Raw genomic sequence first — 15,904 nt, forward strand, 5'->3', positions numbered from 1 at the left:
GCATATCGAACAACGCCACATTCCACCACAAAGGAATCCCCATTCCGGCTAACATACGGAACGGAGGCAATGATTCCATTAGAAATTGAGGAAGGATCGCATAGGGCAGTCCATTATAATGAGGGAGCAAACTCCCAACTCCAGAGGGAAGAACTCGACCTACTACCTGAGGTTCAGGAAAGAGCTCGGATTAGAGAAGAAGCGCTAAAACGCCGAATGGCTTCTAGATATAACCAAAGGGTAGTACCAAGAAGTTTTGCTGAAAACGACCTCATCTTAATCCGAAACGACATCGGAACAACTCGACCCGGAGAGGGAAAGCTGGCAGCCAATTGGAAAGGACCATACCGAGTCATAGAAGTACTCGGGAAGGGCTACTACAGAGTGTCCGAACTCGACGGACGGGAGCTTCCAAGGTCATGGCATGCCTGCAACCTAAGAAGGTACTACAGTTAGAAAAGGTAAAGGATCTCATCAGTGGATGCACTCTTTTTCCTGAAAAGGTTTTTTAATGAGGCACCAGGTTGAGACATAGATCATACCCAACGTAAGAGGATGAGAAAATTCCCATATGTATATATTTGCATTTTTCTTTGAATAAAATTTATCTAGGCGTTCTACAAAGATTTCAAGACGCATTAATCTGAAGTATTCATCGTCCGATTATAAAGCTACAGGTCGGTAGAAAGTGAAAAACAATTTCACTGCATGACCACGATAAAATTGAGTCGTCCGATAAAGGTGAAAACGCGATTCACCCAAAGGACGAGCTAGAGATGCCAACCACTTTCTACAAATCGGCAAAGATGAACACAGAATAATGTAAGAAGTTATAGAAAGCAATCTAAAAAAGAACCTGACGAGGTCTTACGGATAGCTAATAAAATAACTTAAAGACTGGCCGGCGTTCGGAAGTCGGACCAAGTCAACCCAAGTTATAAGTAAACCCTGGAAAGAGGTCTGGCCAACCCTATTAAAGAGGATTACTTTAACTTAGAAGGGCTCGACCTAGCAAAGTCAGCCCAAGATGAAAAAGTTATAAAAGTAATCCCTGAAAGAGACCTAACCAAGGTCCAAAAAAGAGGATTACGAAATAACTTAGAAGAGATCGACCTAACGAAGTCGACCTCCTACAAAAGATAAGTTATAAAAGTAATCCCTGAAAGAAACCTAACCAAGGTCCAAAAAAGAGGATTACGAAATAACTTAGAAGAGATCGACCTAACGAAGTCGACCTCCTACAAAAGACAAGTTATAAAAGTAATCCCTGAAAGAGACCTAACCAAGGTCCAAAAAAGAGGATTACGAAATAACTTAGAAGAGATCGACCTAATGAAGTCGACCTCCTACAAAAGACAAGTTATAGAGGTAATTCCTGAAAGAAACCTAACAAAGGTCCAAGAAAAAGGATTACGAAACAAATTAGAAGAAGTCGACCCAACGAGGTCGATCCACTACAAAAATCCAAGCAATCCCTGAAAGAGACCTCACGAAGGTCCGAGAAAGAGGATTACAAAAAAGAGTCTATCAGGGGACCAACGTAAAGAAGTCGATCACAAGGCACTAAAGAACACATGCAAAGCAAGAAAACTAAATTGGACCCCTATAGCTACAAAGAGTCAAAAACTCAAAAAGTTCGAATTGGGAGAGTTCAACATCAGCAGGTTTTATATAAAGTTATAAAGGCCTTGAAGGGCCACTAACACTGACTACCCAAAGGGTAGCAAGTTACTTGTCTGTTTTTTAAATAAAAAGTTGCTAGGAAAGCAACTAAAAAGTCAACATCTTAATAAAGTTCCAAAAAACGCCCACAAGCCGGGCCAACTACAATCAACAAACATCAGAAGTTTTCTCGGCAGCGTCATGAGCTTTCTTGGCGACATCAGGACCAGGAGAAGGAGGGCGAGTTTGAAGCGGCACCGCATCAACAGTCCCATCCTCCCGATTCAGGACCTGGCAATCCAGGTCAGGTACAACAGGAGGAGCGGAAGAAGTCAGCGCTTTGGTGGAAGACACAAGGGGAGGAACAACTTCATCATCATCACCCTCATCATCAGGGACAATCTTGCCATCTCTGACAACATTATCCAAGCTAAAAAGGGTAAGATCGGCCTCGGGAGCAATAATTCGGAACTGTTCTTTCAAGTTCTCGTAAGCAGCAGTTACGCTGCCAACAAGATGACTTTGGAGCTCAGCATAATCCTCCCGGGCATTGTCGAGCTCTTCCCTCAGGCGCCTCCCCTCCCTATAGGAAGTCACATAGCTGTCCTTGTGCATCATGGCCGCATCCTCAGCCAACCTCAAGGAAGCAGCCAGCGCCTCAGAACTCGCCTTCTCATTTTCGAGGTCCTTCTCCAATTTGACCACCTTCACCTCGAGCTCCTCCTTCAAACCCTTCATCCGGTCAAACTCTCGTTTCGCCTCCTCCATAAACGCCTTGGTAGCGTGGAGAGGAAGATTCTGGGCAGTGCGATGAAGCGCAGCCGACATAAAGGCCATCCTCACATGATTCTGAGCCATAAACTCTAAATGACAGAGAATGGACACATCATCCATGGGAATGGTACCATATGGCCCAATTTGTTGATCTATAAACTCAATGGTGTTGAAATCAGGAGCGTTGAGGTCGAAAGGCTCAGAAGTCTTTTACTTTTTACTCGGAGGAGCGGCGGATGGAATCGCAGAAGAAGAAGGAGGATCCACCAAACGAACCCGAGGTACCGGGATCGCCTTCTTCACCCCGGGAGAGCTCGGCAAGGCCGGCTTCTCGCGGGGCTGGGAGGACCCCTCCCCAGCAGCCCGGGCGGCAACATTCCTGGCAGCAGTCGCCTTCTGTGCCCTCTTAAAAGCTTTCATAGACTCATTGTTCTTCATTGCCTCTACAAAGAAAATAGAAGTCAAGCTACAAATCAAACAAGTTGAAAATACAGCTAGAAGCATCGTAAGACAAACAGCAAAGGAAACACAAGATACCCAGTTCAGATTGAAGAAGAGAAGGATTGGTTAGAAACTTCTTTGTGTCAAGATGGGGAGGCTGACCCCAACGCTCCTCTAAAACAGTCAAAAAGGCTCGCTCAGCCTCATCCAACATGTCCCAAGAGTACCTGGAGACCCTAACATCCTTCTGCCACTCTAGGGGAAAGGCGGGTTCATCATTTTCATCCAAGAAAAAGGGCCGAGATCCTTCAACAGCTCGGACCTTGAAAAAATAGTTTTTGAAATCCCGAAATGACTCGTCAAACATGGAAAAAACTTTCTTTCCTTGGGTAGAACGGAAGGAGACCTAAGCTGACTTCTTTTTCACCACACCAGGCTTAGTCAAGACAAACAAGTAGAAAAAGAGAGATTGGGAAGCTGGAATACTAAAACTATCACACAACAATTGGAAGATTTTAATAAAACCCCAGGAGTTGGGGTGAAGTTGAGAAGGGGCAACATTACAAGACCATAACAAGTCGATTTCAAATGGAGTAAAGGGAAGAGTAACCCCGAGTTGACCAAAGAAAAAATCATAAGCATAAAAGAAAGGGCGATTGTCAACAACTCGAGTCGAGAAACAGACTCTCTCGTCAGAGGAAGGAGGAACAAGCTCATAATTCTTCTCTTCACCAGAGTTACTTCAGACGCTGTGAAACTGCCTAAGCTGAGAACAAAACTCAGAGTCAACCAGTGAGACACACATGAGAACCATGGAATCCACCCAATCGGCCATACCCGCAGGGACCTGGGAAGGCGTCGCTACAACGTTATTTCGGGAAGACATGAGGTCAACTAAGATCCTACAAAAGAAAAGAAGAGCGGATTACTCAAAAACATCTCGGGCACGGGTCAAAACATCTCGACGGGCGGATAAACAAAAGGAAAACCCCAAGACTCAAACCAAAAGTCCTGGGGCATCCTTTGGAGGTAATAACAAAGCAAGATTCCTAGAAAAAACCTACACCCCAGTATCTCTCAAAACAAGGAAAGAAGACCTAAAGCAGCAAGCATTTCGTCCATCCAATTAAAAAAAAAACGCAAAAGTCATCAAAGTAACTATCTTTCTACAGTCTACCAGCGAAAGCACTGTCAAACGTCAACAATGCCAAATAGAAAATCACCAAAGGCACAACCTTTCTCAAGAATTAAGCGAAAACCACCATCGAAAGCACAAAACAGGAAAGGCGATAGCATGCGAAAACCCTAAAAGCATTAAGCAAAGGCAATCATACAGAAAATGAAGAAATCCCAAAGCATGCAAACAAAGTCAAGCATGATAAAAACAGAAAGATCCAAACTTTCTCCAAAAAGAAGATCAAAAACTCCATCGCAAAGTCAAAAACGACGAGGAAAATACGAAATGGGACTAACCTGGAGACAAAAGAAGCTTCGAGGAAGAGTGGAAGCGCAGGGATAGAGGCTGCCCAGAAAAACGCTGAACGACGCCGCAAACACAAGAAAGCAGAAGCGCAAGCGAAAGACAGAGAGCAGATGAGAGAAACGGAAAACGAGAGAGTAAAGGGAGAAGTTACGAAGAAGAAATGAAGAAAAGAAACCGTTTTTGATCGCGAAGTTCAAAATAAAAGCCAAGAGAGAATGAAGGGTAAAATTAATACCAATTAAATGCGGATATTAAAACCGCTTGCATTCCCAAAAAAGCGCTAATACAAAAGCGCGCACTTCTAGAGGGAAACGTTCTACATTCAAAAAAGACTCTACAAAGAAAGGAATCGGCAAATGCTTGAGTTCGACTTTAAGAAGGACCAAAGTCAAGGACTCGACCTCAAAGAGAAGATCGAGCTCAAGCAGGGGCACTGTTCATACCCTAGGTCGAGCTATCCGACCTGGGATGATTCGAGATAAAGCGACCAACCTCTTCAGGACAGACTATCCGACCTCGTCTCAAAGAGCTCGGCCAAATCAACAAGAGGGCCCAGTAAAAAGGCCCAAATAGAGGAACACGACCCAAATCCTAAGGCGGCCTAAGCCTATAGAGATAAGGACGGTTCCAATAAAGATACGCTGACCTCAACTCTAAAGATAAAGATAAGATAAGATAACTAACTTATCTTACCCAACAAAGGTCGCATCTCAACACTATAAATACACTGGAGCACCCAGGTATAACTCAGACTCTGATTCTACATAAAACCTGTTTAATACCCATGCTAACTTAAGCATCGGAGTCTCTTGCAGGTACCCCCCACCCTCCGGTGGCCAAGGACCAGAAGTGCAGCCAGTCCAACAAGTCGGACACAACAGCTCCGGCCGCCACCAGCCAGCCGGACACGTCATCTCCGACCAGTACAGAAGACCTCGTCCGAGATCGACCTACAGTTTCAGGTAACCCTCGGAACAAAAACTATGAAAGAGAAGAACTTAGAACAGCTTAGGTAGCTATAAGAACTGAACTTAGTTCTCTGCTTTTTCTCTCTTACTTCAACCCTTGGCCGTTCACCCTTATTATAGAAGAGTAAAGCTTCCAAGGTTGATAACAAGTTCAAATCCTTTGATGTCTTCTTCTCCAACATCAGAGATCACATCAGAGTGTTCAGGAGAGAGAGAGAGAGGACTTCGATGGTGTTGCATGCAACTTACCCATTCTCTCTCATCCTTTTTCATCAAATTCCTTCAATCTTGACCATTGAGCTTTGCTTTGGCCCCTAGTTTGGATTTGGACCGTGGATGAGCTTCTGACCATATTTGACTTTATTTTCTCCATGGTTGCTTGATCTGTGTTTGAGGCTTGGCAGATTTCTTCACGGTTCTTAGGTGTAGCGCAAATGGGGAAAGAAGCTTTTTGATGTGTTCTGACCGAATGAGAATAGATTATTTGTTGTAGCCTTTCTTCTTGCTTGGATTTGGAAATAACTTTTTTGTTCTTCACCACAACCTAGCTTCGGCTCTTTCTATTTTCTTCTTTCTTGGTTCTGAGCTTTTGATGTGAAAGGAAGAAAAAGAAGAGAGAGAAGAAAGAGAGTGTATTCGGTGGAATTGAAAATGAAATCAAATGAATTTGAATTTTGTTTACTCTGTTGGTGACCTAGTGATTTGTGAGGACTTGGATTTGGGATCACCGAATGGGCTTGTAGTGGTTTGGGCCAAGTTTGATTTTCTACACATAACATAGGGCTTTTTTTTTCTTGGTTCAGCCGTTTTTCATTTTGGATCAAGATATGGAGTATTAGTGTGGGCTTGCTTAGTCGATGATCAATGTGTGAGTCATATTGTGTGCATACATAGGCCAGACGGGGTTTGGGCTGCATCTCAAGCTTCTTGGACCATTTTTGTTTAACTAATTTTCATGCACACTAAACTAAACAAATTACACAAACAATTGATAATCACCTAATAATGTTTATTCATCAATTTAATCAAGGATTAGTTTTCCGAACTCAATAATCTCCCCCTTCATGACAAACATTATTATTAAAATGAATTGAAATATAGCTGGGAACAAAAACTTCCCTTTGATGATTTATGACACTCCCTCTGTCCTTTGCTCATTAAGCTCCCCTTAAATGTATGCTTTTTAGTGACCTGGAAGAAATTTCAAGCAAAGTGGAAACAATCTCAAGCAACAAACAATTTTCACATATCATAACCTTATGTCAATCACTTTAGCTTATCAAAAAATAGAGAAGAAGATTAGGTTTCATAATCCTGCATAAACACAGCAATAAACAGAGCAGAATAGAAAATTGAGCATGCATAACAAACATAGTTAAAATGTCTAGAGTTATTACAGTCATAAAAAAAAAAAAACCAGTGTTTAAGTAAAACTAGATAACCGTTATCATAGTTTAGAAATAAGAAGCAACAAAAAAACAGCAAACTTCAGATGGCAGCATGGGACAAGACTAGGCATCAGATTTCTCTTCTTCATTCTCCAAGATGTCTTCCTCTTTCTCGAAAAGTGCCTGATCCTCATCAAGGGAGTCCAGGTGCTTTAGAAGCACGGCAACCCTGTCATGAGATTTTCTCAAAGATTTTTCATTTTGGATTGCAATCTTCCGACTTTCCTTACTGGACTTGAACATTTGCTTGGTCATTGATACAAATTCTTGGAGGACATCTTTGACAATTTCATTGATCAAGAGCTCGTGGGAGTCTGAAGTGCCAGCGGCAGAGGGTGATGGAAGTCTTTCATCTTCACTCTCATCTATGACCGAAGCCTTAGTGACCTTAGGTTCTTTGCCTTTAGCTTGTTTTGTTGCACCACCGGCTTTCAGTGAAGATACTTTGTTTTCTACGGGCTCATTACTTAAAACAATTGAAAAATATTCAAACAAGCATGTCAAAAACATTTCATAAGGAAGAGAGCTATTTTTATCACTCTTGACATAATCCAACATATGGCGAATCATAAGATAAGCAAAGGAAATGGGAGTAGAGTTCAGAATGCCATAAAGCACCAGAGTATCACAAACTGTTACTCGTTGGTAAGACCCACTTTGAGACATGATAATATGAGTCACAATGTAATGAAGTTAGGCTCTAAAAGGACCTAGAGCCTTATGTGTGGGGGTCATACCATCCATAAGAGAAAATTTTTCACAAATTCTAGCCAAAGCTTCTTGATGGAAGACACCAACATGGTCATCCAATTTTTCAGACATATATGCTTTTACCCCTATATCTTGATAGCCCAGGGCATCACTAATAGTGTCCGTATTCAAAATAAATTCAGTACCCTTGACATAAGAATGAAGTTCTCCCTCATGAAAGAGTAAGTTAGCATAGAGCTCTTTAACCAGATTCGGATAAACTGGTTTTTAAATCTTAAAAATGTTATCCCATTTTAGAGTTTAAAAATTGCTTTTGAAGTCAATCCTCTTTTCAGCCAATGCATCAAGATCAATAACAAAAGAAGAACAGAGGGTCCGATTTGAAATAACTTGTTTATGAAACTCATAATCCATGCAGTGAGAAAGTGATGAGGATTATAGTGAGGTTGAAGATTAGGCCGTTTGGGACCTCTAGAGGGATGACTGGAAGGGACAGAACGTCCTAAAGGATTAGGGGTTAAGCGTGGAGGAGGAGATGTCAATTGTTCTTCTTCCTGCAATGGTCTTTTTCCTTTTTCACTTTTATCACGAGAAGATTTAGCCCCCTTGTGAGGTAGAGAGAGCCTTATGATGAACGGTTTTTCTTGCCATGGATTCGGTTGGTTGAGAGGATTGAGATGAAGATGAATGGGAGTGAATGTGAATATGAGTATGTGATTGTGGTGTTTTTTATTTTGGGGGATTTAATGGGGGGATATATGTACCCGTGCCTCTTCTAGTTGCAATCTTCTTTCTCATTGTGAAGAGAAGGGAAGTAAGAGTAGAAAAGAGAGAGAGTGCTGAAGTGGAGTAGCGGAGAAGAGAGAGGTTTTCTTGGTTAAGAAACTGTTATTAATGCACAATGAAAACTTCTCTTTAAAACAAAAATTCTTTAATGAAACCGTTTTCAAGAAGTTTGAATTTCAAAGTACATGCAGTTTTTTGATATGACATATCAAGAAGGATTTGAAAGGTTTCTGACTGAAATGACTTGAATTGAAGAAGAAAGAGAAACTCTAAACTAATTTCAATTTTAAAAATACTTTTATGATTGAAAATAGTATGAGGCCCGTTCCATTAACTAAAGCTTACTTCACATAGGCCCAATGGTGATGACGAAACACATGAGGCCACTTTGAGGCTTATTTCCAGTCCATATCACAGAAGGTTTCTGGGCCTTGTTTAACTCTCAAAGAGGAGGTCATCATTTGCCCAGTTTTGTCTCCTTGTTAACTGTGAGACAAAACAATATTTACCATTTTATTAGTCATAATTACTCCACAAATTTAAAACCAATTGTTCCCAATGTAGTTCTCAGTTTACAGAACCTATCTTCACACAAAGGCTTTGTGAAGATATCAGCTAATTGATCCTTCGATTTCACAAATTGAATATCAATAGTTCTCTTTTGCTATATGTTCTCTTATAAAATGATATCTAACATCAATGTGCTTAGTTCTTGAATGTAAAATAGAATTTTTAGAAATATTTATGGCACTCATATTGTCACAAAGCAAAGGGATACTTTTAATTTTCAGTTTGTAATCGGCTAACTGAGTTTTAAGCCAAATTAATTGTGAATAGCAAGCGGAGGTAGATATGTATTTGGCTTCAGCCATGGATAATGCAACAATAGCTTATTTTTTTCTTGACCAAACATTTAATGATTGTCCGAGAAAGCAACACATTCCTAATGTACTTCTCCTATCCACACGATCTCCCGCAAAATCTGTATCACAACATCCAACTACACAGAATTCATTTGTTTTGGGATACCATAAACCGAGGTCAGATGAGCCTTTAATGTATCTAATGACTCTTTTAAAGGTTGAAAGATGTGATTTCTTTGGATGAGATTGAAATCTAGAACATACACCGAAACTATAAACTATGTCCGGTCTAGAGGATGTAAGATACATGAGTGTAACAACTATTTTATGGTTTATTTTGGATTGCATTTAGGGATTTTGTCAACTATTTCCACACTTATTCATATAAATTGCATGGTTTTGGGATTCTTTCCTAATTTGTGCTTAAGAATGAAAACATGCTTCCTAGGCCTTAAAATTGCTAATTTTTAATAATCTTTTATTACCATTCGATGTTGTGATGTGTGTGTTAAGTGATCTCAGGGTTATAGGACCAGAATGGCATGGAGGATGGAGAGGAAGTATTCTAAAGAGGAAGGAACACAAGAAATTAAAAATTTGAGAAGCTGGTGTCGACGCGTACGCGTGGCTGAAGCGTGCGCGTGACCAGGAGCATCGTCCACCAACACGTACGCATGACAAGCGTCACGTGACTCACTAAAGGGAAAACGCTGTGGGCAATTTCTGAGCTACTTTTTGGCCCAGTTTCAAGCCCATTCTGCAGATTAGAGGCTGGGAGTGAAGGAGGGAAAGGAACCAACAATTCATTCATACACACATTAGTTTTAGATAGATGTAGAATTCTAGAGAGAGAGGCTCTCTTCTCTCTCTAGGTTTTAGGATTCTTATTTCAATTTCTTCTTAGATCTAGATTTTATTTTTGCTTCAATTTAGTTTTCCTTTACTTTTATTTGTTCTAGCACTTTAGTTTATCTACTTCTCTTGTTAATTTCTTTATTTTGTTAATTTAGTTTATGAACTCTCTTGTCAATTTCAATTCTCTATTAATGCAATTTTATGTTTCCATGTCTTTTCATGTTTACCTTAGTTGCTATTGTAAATTTCTTGCTTATGTTTGTTATAGCTTTCACTAATTCTTGCATTTTATGATGTTTTCTTTTATTGCATTCTAGGTATTTGATAAAATATTTCTTTTAGCTATAGAGTATATTTTCCTATTCTTGGCTTGGGTTGGTAACTTAGGTGACCTTGAGTTGCTAATGTCCAAATGATTGACAATTGATGTCCATTGACACTAGTCTTCACTAATTCAATTAGTGAGTGGCTAGGACTTATGGATTGGGATTAATGAAGCTCATTTGACTTTCCTCAAATCTTGAGGATGACTAAATGGGATTGATCCTTGCAATTATCATATTGTGGTTGGTAACAAGGATAGTGATCCTTAACTATCAACCCTTGCCAAGACCTTTTTACCATTTGATTTCTTTTACTTTCTTGCAATTTACTTTCTTGTTCATCATTTCAAAATCCCAAAAGTATTTTCCCATAACCAATAGCATACACACTTCCTTGCAATTACTTGAGAGACGACCCGAGGTTTGAATACTTTGGTTTATTTTTATTGGGGTTGTACTTGTGACAAACAAAATTAAAATTTGATTTAGGATTAATTGTTGGTTTGGAACTATACTTCTATGAAATTATTTTGTAAAAATTCCTAACCAACATTTATCCTCCATCAGTGGCATTGCATGCCACCTCTCTTTCTCCATCGAGGGCATGTGGAAGGGGGAGGATGGGCGTTACACGCGCTTAGCTGGGTGCTTGGTGGGCACAAAAGCGTGCCACTTTGAGTTTGGGGCGTGACATGCCCTTGCTCCCTAGGAGTTGATCTCTTGTTTGGCATGACACATAAGAATGGCATGGCACGCTTTGCATGGAGTGAGTTTTTCCATGGCCTCATCTGCTTCTCTTCCTTCCTCTCTGTTCTTGCTAGTGTTCTTTCAATAATTTCCTACAAAACATAGAACACAAAGCACTCAAAGTATATTGACTACAACACAAGGGATTTAGAGAGAAATCACTAGCTTAATTAGGATAATTAACTAAGAAAATTACTAAAGATGCTCATGCATCACTACACTAAACTTGAGTTTTGATTATCCTCAAGCACAGAAAAAGAAAAGAATTGAACTTAATAAAGGGGAATTGAAATTATTTTGATGCTTCTGTCCAACTTAACAACTTAATAGTGGAGTTTTAAATCATTCCTTTGATAAAAAATGGTCTCATTTTATCTGATAGGAACTTGAAATCTTGGAATCTAGAATCTCCATAAACTCAAATTCAGATAATATTTTGAACCTTTTCTTGAAACTTAATTGATCTTTGAAGTTATTTGCTTTCTGTTTTTAACATGGGGAGATATTTAAAGTGTTGATTCTAAGTGCTTTGTCTTAAGGTAGCTCTTGATTGTAGGCTTTCAATCAATATTTTTGAGTCAGTTGGCCAAGTTACGGGGTGGTAAAGCACCCCTTGGATCTAATTACCGAAAACTTTCCTTGACACGGTTGCACCACAAGCACATAACTAGAGTTTTCTGTTCACAGACATCAATGCTCAGAGCCTCTTTGGACTTCTAAATATTTTGTTTCAAGGCGACTTTTGATAATAGGCTTTCAATCGATAATTCTGAGCTAGTTGGCCCAAGTTATCAGGTGATGAAGCACCTCTCGAATTTAATAACCCAAGTCTTTCCTTAAACAATAAACACTACAGGCACATAATTGAATGCTAGTAATTGATGTTGAGATTCTCACTACTTTTTTTAGCCTTTTTTTATCCTTTGATGTTTTGGATCTTTTTCTTTCTTTTTCTCTCTTTATCTTTTTTTGTTTAACTTCAAGGATTATTGGATATTTAAAAGCTCATAATATGTATCTAAACTCTTGTTTATGGACATTCCTTCTTCCTTTCTCTCAATATCATATTGATACTCTAAGGCTATAGAATATGATCATTTTTGTCACTGACCACCATTTTTAATGGAACTTCTTTTATTAATTCAAGTTGCTCCATTAAGACAACTCCTTACCATGAAGGTTATATTGCTTGGAGGACAAGTAGAATAGTAAGCTCTTAAAAGAAAAACAAAGAATAGAAACATAATGCAGGAAAGAAAAGGAAACAAAAGGAAAAAAAAAGGGAAAAGAACTTAACCACCTTATTCATCATTGTCATAATCACCATCATCTTCATTATCTTCATCATCTTCATTATCTTCATCCGGATTTTCCTCCTTTTGTGGCTCCCTGGGTCTCCGTCTCTCTTGTTCCCACTCAAGTGATTCTTGGGTTATAGTATGTGATGCACCATTATTTTGTGGTACATTTTGTACTTAATTAAGTAGATTTTATCCACTAAACTCACACTTATTCACATAATTCGCATGTTTTATATTTTTCTTCCTAATTTTATGTTATGATTAAAAAATACTTCTTTAGCCTTAAACTCGCTAATTTTAATTCCCTCTTATTACCATTCGATGCTGTGATATGTTTGCTGAGTGTTTTCAGGGTTTATAGGGCAGGAATGACTTAGAGGATGGAAAGGAAGCATGCAAAAGTGGAAGGAATACAAGAAATTGAAGGAATGGTTAAGCTTTCAACCCTGACCTCTTTGTACTAAATCAACCATAACTTGAGCTACAGAGGTCCAAATGAGGCAGTTTCACTTGCGTTGGAAAGCTAACATCTGGGGCTTCAAAATGATATGCAATTTGTCATAGTTTCCATGCAGTTAAGTAACGGCATGCATGCATTACGCGTACGCGTGACGTGTGTCACGTGCAGAAATTACAGAAGATGCTGGGGGCAATTTCTGGGCTCCTTTTGGCCCAGTTCCAAGCCCAAAAACACATATTTGAGGCTGCAGAGTGGAGGAATCAATGAAACAACAATTCATTCACATAATTTTAGGTTTTAGATGTAGTTTTCTAGAGAGAGAGAGGCTCTCTCCTCTCCTCTCTCTAGGTTTTAGGGTTCCTTTTAGTTCTTCTAAATTCCAGATTTCTATCTTAGTTTAATTTTGTTTTCTCTTCTACTTTTATTTATTTTAGTACTTTAGTTTATCTATTTCCCTTGTTGATTACTTTATGTTGCTATTTTAGTTTATGAACTCTCATGTTAGATTTGATTTTCTATTTAATGCAATTTGAGGTATTTCATATTTATGATTGCTTTATTTAATTTATGTTATTGATGCTTTCAATTGGTTGTTTGGATTTTATTATCACCTATTGCTTTTCTATGATTTTATGTTGTGCCTTCTAAGTGTTTGATAAAATGCTTGGGAGGATTTTAAGTTAGATTTTCCTATTCTTAACTTGGATTGATTAATTGGAGACTCTTGAATTATCAAAGGTCTTTTATTGATTGGTATTTGAGACTTGCTAGTTGATTTGAATCCCTCTAAAACGAGTCTTTCCTTAAGAGTTGACTAGGACTTGAGGAATCAAATTGATTTATCCACTTGACTTTCCTTCATAATTAGAGGTTAACTAAGTGGGAGTAATGGATAATTGATGTCACAATTGAGAAAGATAATGAGGATATGACTTCCAATTCTCATACCTTGCCAAGAGCTTTCTTAGCTATTAGTCTATTTTCTTGTCATTTACTTTCCTTATTCCTTATTTCAAAAATCCAAAAAGATATTTTTCCATAACCAATAGTAACATACTTCCCTGCAATTCTTTGAGAGACGACCCGGAATTTAAATACTTCGGTTATTATTTTTATTGGGGTTTGTTACTTGTGACAAATAGTTTTTTGCATGAAAGGATTCTTTGTTGGTTTAGATACTATACTTGCACCGATGATTTATTGTGAAATTCTAAACCGTCAAAAATCCCTTTATTAAAATGGCGCCGTTGTCGGAGACTTGCAAACGTGTGCCTTATTATTGGTTATTGTGAATATTGTGAATAATTTTGCTTTTTCGTTTCTTTGTTAGTTGTTTCTAGTTTTAGGAGTTTAGTTTCATTATTCCTTATTAGTTTTTGTTTTTATTTTCTCTTGATACTATGAATTTTCACCCTTTGGCTACGAGTTTGGTTCAAATCATGTTGTAGGGAATGGAAGCTATAATGAGAACATGCATCAAGGTTGGAACAATCAAAGATGGGAGGGACCATAAGGATTTGATCAACCCTTTCGGCAATAACCTCCTCCGGTCTCATATAGGTATAACTCCAATCCTAATGCATATTAATCTAATGGATGTGGTAGTCCTTATTGCACTTACCAACAAGTCCCACCATATGCCTATGACCCCCCTCCTCAACATAGCTTTGAACCACTATACTCACAAGTCCCTTTCCACCATTCACCTCCATATGACCCTAACCCTTATCCACCACACCAACCACCATACGAACCATATGAACCATACCCAGAACCACCACTTCAATATACACCATCTCCATACCCTTATCAAGAAGAACCACCTCCGTATTATGAGCCTTTTCTCCCAATAGATGAACCCTCCTATCCACCCCAAGCTCCCATAGATGCTACCTTTAGTGTTATTCGCTAAGGGCAACAGGATCTTCAAACCACACTTACCTCTGCTCTCACCGGTCTCACCTCTACTCTCCAAGCTCTTATATCCCGTGTGGATCCATCTTTTACCCCCAATACTCAACCCTCAAGCTCTAGTGCACTTACTTCTCACCCATATCCATCAATCCAAGAGCAATATGATCCCAATTACGCTATTGACACGGAACAAGAGAGAAGGGATCGTCTTAGGGACGTAATGGATCGGGTTCACGCATACATACTTCAAGAGAAGTAAGAGGAAACCCAAAAAGTGGAGGTAGGAGAGACCCTTGAAGATGAAGGAGTAGTTGAATAATTAGGGGAAATTGAAGAAAGTTTTCAAGAGGTGGAAGTTATCAAGGAGGAGTTAGAATTTGTACTAGAGCAAGTGGAGAAAATCGAAATAATTAATGAGATGGTTGAGGAGGGTGTACAACCTCCAAGGCATTTCATAGTTGAAGACTTTGAGGAGGTTGATCATGAGATGGATTCAATAATTGATGAGTTTCTATCTACAATTGAATCCTCTCCCAGTGGATATGAAATAGCCAAAGAAGAAATTGATGAACAAGGAATTGAAGTTGAAGATACTTGTCAAGAGATGGAGGAATTTAAAGAGGAGCACAAGGGAGTGGACCTTGTATTGTCAAAGTGTGGGGAGGTCCCCTTTCCTAAGTCACCATCATCCTTTATACCATTCAAGTAGGTAAATCTCTTATCTCTAGGCTTTCTAATTCCACTTGAGTATGGGTTGCTTGAAACGGATGGTCAACTTAGAGCTCTTTGTGGATTGAAGAGTAAGGGAGAATTGTGTGGTGGTTGGAAGCGTCACTCTAGGTTCATGATGGTTGCACGCTCAAAGTTTAATAACAATGGTTGGTGTAGAACCAAAGTGAATGGGTCTAGGAGGATGTTTGGGTGCTTACATGAGAATTCCAAGGTTAAACCACCCGGATGGAGTCATGATGATCAACTTGAAGACGGGTGTAAAAACAAGATTTGGGATCCCGGCATACAAGAGGATCAACTTTGGGAGCTCGAAGCTTGTGAAGAAATTCATCAAGGCTTGGTGAATTTATTTGGAAGTGTTAGAGCTTATTGGAAGTCCAAGCGTTAGTGGAAGTTTCAAGATGAGTTCAAGCACAAGCCACCATGACAAGGAGCT

This window comes from Arachis ipaensis, chromosome B08 (genome assembly GCF_000816755.2).
Source record: "Arachis ipaensis cultivar K30076 chromosome B08, Araip1.1, whole genome shotgun sequence".
In the NCBI taxonomy this organism is placed as follows: domain Eukaryota; kingdom Viridiplantae; phylum Streptophyta; class Magnoliopsida; order Fabales; family Fabaceae; genus Arachis; species Arachis ipaensis.